At 46.3% G+C, this 9100-nt stretch overlaps 1 long non-coding RNA gene across 1 annotated transcript; it reads right to left on the reverse strand.

Moving 5' to 3' along the window:
• Positions 1 to 7534: 7534 nt before the first annotated feature.
• LOC136305384 (uncharacterized) lies at positions 7535 to 8875 on the reverse strand. The gene is made up of 3 exons (XR_010725311.1): positions 8776 to 8875; positions 7940 to 8162; positions 7535 to 7778 (listed from the first exon to the last, which is right to left on the reverse strand). It is a non-coding gene; the product is annotated as an uncharacterized lncRNA (long non-coding RNA).
• Between the last annotated feature and the right edge of the window lie 225 nt (positions 8876 to 9100).

The following is a 9100-nucleotide window of genomic DNA, read 5'->3' on the forward strand; positions in this document are numbered from 1 at the left end:
CCTCGGAGTGGGCTTCTGCCACTTAGAATTCTGAACAGTGCACATTACTCCCAGAACCAAGCCGTCAGAAGCTGGAACCCTAACTGTCCTGCGAGTGCCAAATGTCTCCTACAGCCTGACATCAGGAACTTCAGGGGGTGAGTTTAGCTTCCCACAGAAGAGAGCCACTGTTCCTGCACAGAGCTCTGTGCCCGGGAGTGGGCTTCTGCCACTTAGAATTCTGAACAGTGTACTTACTCCCACAACCAAGCTGCCATGAAGCTGAAACCCTAGCTGCCCTTAGACTACCAAACACCCCCTGCAAACTGACATCAGGAACTTGGAGGGGTGAGTTTAGCTTCCTAAAGAAGAGAGCCACTGTTCCTGCACAGAACTCTCGGCCACGGAGTGGGCTGCTAACTGATAAAAATAAGTTCAGCACAGGACTTCTGCCAGATCCAAGCATCCAGAAGCTGGAACCCTTACTGTCCTTGGAGTGCCAAATGTCTCCTACAGCCTGACATCAGGAACCTGCTGGGGTGAGTTTAGTTTCCCACAGAAAAGACCCACCGTTCCTGCACAGAGCTCTGTGCCCCGGAGTGGGCTTCTGCCACTTAGAATTCTGAACACTGCTGCACTTCTCCCATAGCCAAGCTCCCAGAAGCTGGAACCCTAACTGTCCTTGGAGTGCCAAATGTCTCCTACAACCTGACATTAGGAACTTAGTCGGTGAGTCCAGATCCCACAGAAAAGGGGCGACGCTTCCTGCACAGAGCCCTCTGACCCAGAGAGGGCTACTGCCTGCTAAAAAAAAATTCAGCACAGGATATCTGTCAGATCCAAGCTCACAGAAACTGGAACCCTTACTATCCTGCGAGTGCCAAATCTATCCTATAAACTGACATCAGGAGCCTGATGGGGGGAGTTTAGGTTCCCAAGAAAGACAGCCACCGTTCCTGCACAGAGCTCTGTGCCCCGGAGTGGGCTTCTGCCACTTAGAATTCTGAACACTGCTGCACTTCTCCCATATCCAAGCTCCCAGAAGCTGGAACCCTAACTGTCCTGCGAGTGCCAAATGTCTCCTACGACCTGACATTAGGAACTTCGGGGGTTGAGTTTAGCTTCCCACAGAAGAGACCCACAGTTCCTGCACAGAGCTCTGTGCCCTGGAGTGGGCTTCTGCCACTTAGAATTCTGAACAGTGCACATTACTCCCAGAACCAAGCTGTCAGAAGCTGGAACCCTAACTGTCCTTGGAGTGCCCAATGTCTCCTACAACCTGACATTAGGAACTTAGTCGGTGAGTATAGCTTCCCACAGAAGAGAGCCACTGTTCCTGCACCGAGCTCTGTGCCCGGGAGTGGGCTTCTGCCACTTAGAATTCTGAACACTGCTGCACTTCTCCCATATCCAAGCACCCAGAAGCTGGAACCCTAACTGTCTTGCGAGTGCCAAATGTCTCCTACGACCTTACATTAGGAACTTGGGGGGGTGAGTTTAGCTTCCCACAGAAGAGACCCACCGTTCCTGCACAGAGCTCTGGGCCCCAGAGTGGGCTTCTGCCACTTAGAATTCTGAAGAGTGCACATTACTCCCAGAACTAAGCTGTCAGAAGCTGGAACCCTAACTGTCCTTGGAGTGCCCAATGTCTCCTACAGCCTGACATTAGGAACTTCGGGGGGTGAGTTTAGCTTCCCACAGAAGAGAGCCACTGTTCCTGCACAGAGCTCTGTGCCCGGGAGTGGGCTTCTGCCACTTAGAATTCTGAACAGTGTACTTACTCCCACAACCAAGCTGCCATGAAGCTGAAACCCTAGCTGCCCTTAGACTGCCAAACACCCCCTGCAAAATGACATCAGGAACTTGGAGGGGTGAGTTTAGCTTTCCACAGAAAAGACCCACCGTTCCTGCACAGAACTCTCGGCCACGGAGTGGGCTGCTAACTGATAAAAATAAGTTCAGCACAGGACTTCTGCCAGATCCAAGCATCCAAAAGCTGGAACCCTAACTGTCCTGCGAGTGCCAAATGTCTCCTACAGCCTGACATCAGGAACCTGCTGGGGTGAGTTTAGTTTCCCACAGAAAAGACCCACAGTTCCTGCACAGAGCTCTGTGCCCGGGAGTGGGCTTCTGCCACTTAGAATTCTGAACACTGCTGCACTTCTCCCATAGCCAAGCTGCCATGAAGCTGGAACCCTAACTGTCCTTGGAGTGCCCAATGTCTCCTACAACCTGACATTAGGAACTTCGGGGGGTGAGTTTAGCTTCCTACAGAAGAGAGCCACTGTTCCTGCACAGAGCTCTGTGCCCGGGAGTGGGCTTCTGCCACTTAGAATTCTGAACAGTGTACTTACTCCCACAACCAAGCTGCCATGAAGCTGAAACCCTAGCTGCCCTTAGACTGCCAAACACCCCCTGCAAACTGACATCAGGAACTTGGAGGGGTGAGTTTGGCTTTCCACAGAAAAGACCCACCGTTCCTGCACAGAACTCTCGGCCACGGAGTGGGCTGCTAACTGATAAAAATAAGTTCAGCACAGGACTTCTGCCAGATCCAAGCATCCAGAAGCTGGAACCCTTACTGTCCTTGGAGTGCCAAATGTCTCCTACAGCCTGACATCAGGAACCTGCTGGGGTGAGTTTAGTTTCCCACAGAAAAGACCCACAGTTCCTGCACAGAGCTCTCTGCCTCGGAGTGGGCTTCTGCCACTTAGAATTCTGAAGAGTGCACATTACTCCCAGAACCAAGCTGTCAGAAGCTGGAACCCTAATTGTCCTGCGAGTGCCAAATGTCTCCTACGACCTGACATTAGGACCTTCGGGGGGTGAGTTTAGCTTCCCACAGAAGAGAGCCACTGTTCCTGCACAGAGCTCTGTGCCCGGGAGTGGGCTTCTGCCACTTAGAATTCTGAACAGTGTACTTACTCCCACAACCAAGCTGCCATGAAGCTGAAACCCTAGCTCCCCTTAGACTGCCAAACACCCCCTGCAAAATGACATCAGGAACTTGGAGGGGTGAGTTTAGCTTTCCACAGAAAAGACCCCCCGTTCCTGCACAGAACTCTCGGCCACGGAGTGCGCTGCTAACTGATAAAAATAAGTTCAGCACAGGACTTCTGCCAGATCCATGCATCCAGAAGCTGGAACCCTTACTATCCTTGGAGTGTCAAATGTCTCCTACAGCCTGACATCAGGAACCTGCTGGGGTGAGTTTAGTTTCCCACAGAAAAGACCCACAATTCCTGCACAGAGCTCTGTGCCAGGGACTGGGCTTCTGCCACTTAGAATTCTGAACAGTGCACATTACTGCCAGAACCAAGCTGTCAGAAGCTGGAACCCTAAGTGTCCTTGGAGTGCCAAATGCCACCTGCAAACTGACATCAGGAACCTACTGGGGTGAGTTTAGCTTCCCAGAGAAAAGACCCACTGTTCCTGCACAGAGCTGTGTGCCCCGGAGTGGGCTTCTGCCACTTAGAATTCTGAACAGTGCACATTACTCCCAGATCCACGCTGTCAGTAGCTGGAAGCCTGGCTCCCCTTAGACTGCCAAATGGCTCCTTAAAACTGACAATCGGATCCAGGGAGGTGTGTTTAGTTTCCCCAGAAAAGGGGTCCCCGTTCCTGCACAGAGGTCTGTGCCCCGGAGTGAGCTTCTGCCACTTACAATTCTGAACAGTGCACATTACTCCCATAACCAAGCTGCCAGAAGCTGAAACCCTGGCTGCCCTTAGACTGCCAAACACCTGCAAACTGACATCAGGAACTTGGAGGGGTGAGTTTAGCTTCCCACAGAAGAGACCCACCGTTCCTGCACAGAGCTCTGTGCCCGGGAGTGGGCTTCTGCCACTTTCAATTCTGAACACTGCTGCACTTTACTCCCAGGTCCAAGCTGGCAGTAGCTGCAACCTTGACTCCCCTTAGACTGCAAAATGACTGCAACCGAGTTGCACATAGTGAACAGCACAGAAAAATGAAACAACACGGATGTGAACGTCCAGAAAATCTAACTGTTAAGTAAGAACCATCTGTAAGCATCACTGTTTATTAACTATCGCTACCATTGTCTGTATACAGCTGTATGTTGCTTCTATAAAGACATAAGTGTGTGGAATGTATGTGTTCCTAGAGTTAGAATTCAATTTGTTTTGGTAAGTTTATGATATGGGGATAAGACATAGAATGCCCTAGGGTGAGTTTATGCCGCTTGTATCCCCAGTCGCTTGTTCTGGACCTTTAAGACTGATTTTAAGAGCTAAGCAAGAAAGAAAATGGGTGCAGTTTGTTTTAAGAAAATGACTTTCACTCCTCTGAATACCCTCTCTCATATATTCAGCTCAAGCACAGACAGACTGCAGCACAAAGATGTGCTTTGCTCTTAGTTTCAGCTAGTTAGGGCAGAGAAGTTCCCTCGCTATTTGTTTTCCTTTTTCTTAGGACTGTTTAAACCTGCTGCAGACTGAAAAACCCAGAGCAGCGCCGAGAGCTGGCACCTGCAGCCCACGGGGCCTGCACCTGAGCATTTTATCAACACCAGAACAGCTGATAAGAGACCAAAAGAGCTCAGCTACAGCCCACAGCAAAGACTTTCTGAAGTTACCATCTCGCTTCAAAATAACAAAAAGTTTTATTATTTCATATTATTCATTCTTTATGCTTGCGACCACTTTGTTTGTTAAACAAATAGGTTTTCCCACTTTTCTCCAAAGAAATTCTTTGCAAAAGCAGTTTAAAAGAAAGAGACTGTTTAGGTTTACTTTCCAGAAGAACCCCATTCAAAGGTTTCCTCTCAAATTTACCCTAAACCCCGACAGCAACAAACAAATCAAACTACACAACAAAGAAGTCACAAATAAATTTCAATTAAAAACACCAAAACAAATCATTCCTAACTCAAGAAACCCATAAACCTCAAACCATCAAAACAAAAATACCACTTATAAATACACACAAAACCAAAAAAATCAATGTAACTATAAACAATACCTTTCAAATGATCCATAAGTATAAAACATATACTGCAATCAAACAAGCCAAATAAATTAACCCACATACTATAATAAACAATAATCCAATTACAAATATTAGGAAACACAAAAAATTACCTACATTCCACTACCTCAACCCACCAAAACAAACACTACATACTCACCATGATAAAAGCCACCGCTAAATAAATAACCTCCCCTATACCTCACCCTACAGCCACTTCCACCATTGTAAACTTTAGAAAACATTTCCTTTAAAAATACAATATCTCACCAAAAAAAAATATTTCAACAATAAAACTCAGTTCAAAAACAATCTGATAGACATGTAAACTAAGAAACCTACCACCAAATAAATAGACCGTATCCCTTAGCATACACCATCTACAAACAAAATAAAACTACACAAAAAATTATTGAAAACCACCTTAAAACAACTAAACAGAAAAAAACTTTTAAAAATATTAAAATTGCATCTAACAAAACCTCCACCGGCCAGGCTGGCCCTAGGTAATCTGAATCCCTACATACAATAAACAAAAACAAAACCCCAATCGCACGTATCAGAAGCCTATTTAAAAAAAAAAAAAAAAAAGTTACTTAAATTAATTCTACCTCAAATACAAACAAACCCATCCATACAGTTACCTTCGCTCAAAAACCAAATTACAGGCAATAAATAATACCAAAAAATAAAACAAAACACTATGTACCACCAAAGAATGCAATATTGAATAAAAGCACCATATAAGTAATAAAGTAATAAAAGCACCGCATAGAAGTACCACTATTTATTAAAATCCCAGGTGAAGGGGGATTCCCCCAGTTTGAACACAGACAATAAAAGGAGTTTCTTTCCTCAATTTAAACTCTTTTGTCCTCAAAACCCCCTTTTTTTTTTTTCTAGGGACGCCAGGGAAGGATTGGGAAGACAAAATTGAAAGGGAAAAGGAGAAAAGTCCCCCCTACAAATCCACACCGGCTCACCTGCTCCTGCTGCCCGGCACAAAGGTTTGTCCCTCGGCATCTCCTGAAGCAATACTCCATATCCGAGGGTTCCCCCAAACTCTGTAAGACGAGCTCGCCATCATCCCGTAAGACACTCCAGAGAGCCTCGCAGAAGCTGCTCCCTCCGGCAGCTCCACGCTAGAGTGAGCTGAGGCTCCCCGCGTAAGCAGCTCGGGCAGGAGCCACCTGCCCCTCATTATCCTTTACAGCTCACGCCTGCGGCTGCTCTGTCCCCTCGTTATCCTAACAGCTCACGCCTGCAGCTGCTGCCAGCCCGAGGGTGAGGGCGGGGCAGAGGGAACTTGCTGCAGACATTTCACTGTTTGCACCGACACACTGCGGCACCGGGCTTTGCTTGCTAGGGATAAGCAAAAATTAAAGAGTTGACTTTTCTTGTTGTCATCATCCTTGAAGAAAGGAAAAATATATCAGGACTCGTGTGACTTCTCTGTGAACACAAAGTGCAAGGAACTTGGGAGGGGGAGGTCTTAAAACAACACCGGTTTCCTATAGCAGCAGCTGCTTTTGGTGCACACTGAAGCTTCTCTAGGCTTGTTTCAACGCTCTGCAGCAGTTAAGAGAGTACCACCTATTTAGGGGATACTGTAAAAGCTTTAGCTTTTCTAGAGATTTTCTCACCCCTTAAAACTGTATTTTATATTTCTATTTTTGTTACTTATATTTTTCTATTTTTGTATTTATTTAATTTGTGTTGACTTGTTTATTTTTTAAACTATATGAATTCATTTACCTAACACATCAGAACCACAATGAATTAAAATTAAATTAGCCTCGTTTTCTAAGGGGTAAAGATTTAATTTTTATTTAATAATGTTGGTATGTTTTCTCTGTCATTGTTTTTTCTTGGGGGGCAGTGTTTGTAGGGGCTTTTGTTTTGGTTTTTGTTTTTCTGTTTGCTTTGTTTTGGAGTTCTTTGTTAATAAACAAAGAGGTTCAGAGAGGCACAAAATAAAATGTCAACTTTGTTTTATTGCTACCTCTGAAATACAACTCGACACCAAGTTATTGCTGGTAATACTGTGTATGGGTAGAATGAGACCTGTTAAGGGGTTGAAAGGAAAAAAGTGGCAGCATGGTGCTGAATAGCTCCTGCTTTACCAACATGAATTTGGTAAATTTCCTTGGAAATGTGCCCTACAATGTACAAAAACTCCAATTAGGATGGAAAACTGGAAAAAAAAATATATTCTCTTACTAGAATCAGAGAGAGAAAAAACATCAAATAAAAGGAAGAAATAACATCTAAATCCCAGCTTGCCTGGAAAACAAGCTTAGGCATTTCTAACACTGCAAACTTTTGGAACAGTCATCAAGTTGGTGGAAGTTCATGGAACAAATTTAAATCTGCTTCCTCTGCTCTAATTTTAAAGGGAAGTGGAAATTCAACAGGTCCAGCTACTCCTATCCAAGAATGATCTGTGTTTTGTGGGAGTAACACTGCAAAGAAACTCGAATCTTACTTGTATTTGACATCGGAAACTCTCAGCAGAGTTGGGAAGTTTCAGTGGAACAAAAGCACCACACTTCCTGCAATAACAAAATTGGACTCGGCAAGTCAGGAATTTTATTTACACATCCACGGACGAGGAGGGGGATGACACCAGGAATACACTCCAGCTGAAAGCAATGATTTATTGGAAAAGGCAGGAAATCAAACTGACAGTCTCTGTCCAGTTATGGCCAGGCAATTATCCAGGAGTCAGAAAGAAAAGTGGGAACCTTGGACTGGGATAAGGCCTTCCAGTGGCTTCACTTCCTACTGGCTCTCTCCTTTTCGCCAACTACCTGCAAGAGGAAAAGCAACAGGAATAAAGTCTCAAACAGGATGGCCTTGGTCCAGGCAGACTGAAATGCAGCTCCCAGTGAGGGAGGCCAGGCTGTGCCTCGGGGAGCTCCGGGGATCTGGGATTGCCCGTGGGATTCAAGGGCTGGAAAAGCACACCCACCTGCCAGGTTCAGTGCTGGGACAGAGCAAGGCCGGGGCTCGGGGGCAGCAGTTAGAGCTGGGACTGCAGGAGAACACCCCAAACCCGGGTTAAACATCCGGCACGACACGCAGCATGCTCTGGGAGAAACTCGGGTGGGAGAAGCCCCGGGATGCTCCACGTTCCTTGCCCTTGGCAGCTGTGCCAGGGCCTCCCTCAGAATGCTGACCTCACCGTGCAGCTCCTACAAAATAGGAGAACTTATGGGAATCGCCCAGCAATCCATGGACTTCCAGTTATTAAGAACCACAGCTGCAGCGAAAGGTGTACAAACTCTACTGCAAACCAGTAGGTCTGAGGAGACGCAGGGATTTATTCCAGAGGTGGCATGTTGGTGTTACTACTTTAAGCTCCTGCCGCTAGAACATATTTGTACAATAAAAACATTATTGAGGCAGCTAAATTAAAATTAGATTTTTTACAGTAAAGTCAGCCAAAAAAGAGAGTCTCAAAATTAAGATATAGGCCGCACAGTTATTTAAAAAAAAAGTTCTCATTCACGAACATAACCTGCCAGCCTCTCATGTTTTCAGTCCTTACCATTTATTTTTACCAAGGTGATGATTAAAACCGTGTAAAAAGCTCAAAAAAAAAAAAAATCCAGGACAAGGCACGTGTTTTCCCAAGTACCCTCAGTGTGGAGCTGTGTCAACCACAAGTGTTTGCTCCCTCAGCCCAGCCCGGAGCAGGCTCCAGCTGCTGCCCAGGGGGTTTACCAAGGGACTCACTTGTTTGAAGCTGTAAATGCAGGTGGCCTGCACTGGAGTGCCAATAAATGTGAAATCTGTGACTCTCACCTTGAATAGCGATCGATCTTCTCAGGGGAGCCCCTCACCCAGGATGGGGGGCTCTGCCACGGATTTCATCCCTCTGCATCTGAAACAAAGTCAGGACAACAGTCAGAGTGCTGCAGGATACCTTGACAGCTCCAGACATCTTGTGCCAATCTAGGAATACCCTCTATAGTCTAACTACACCCCACATCACAAATTTCAAGCCCCCGGCACTATTACCCTCATACCCCTACACCCAGACTGAGCAGCAAGGCAGAGCAGCTCCGGGCCAAACACACACCAACACCCGTGACACAGCACAGGACAAACGAGGGGACACAACAGGGAC

This window comes from Chamaea fasciata, unplaced genomic scaffold, assembly GCF_029207755.1.
Source record: "Chamaea fasciata isolate MVZ Bird 193981 ecotype frontalis unplaced genomic scaffold, bChaFas1.0.hap1 SCAF_385, whole genome shotgun sequence".
Classification (NCBI taxonomy): domain Eukaryota; kingdom Metazoa; phylum Chordata; class Aves; order Passeriformes; family Sylviidae; genus Chamaea; species Chamaea fasciata.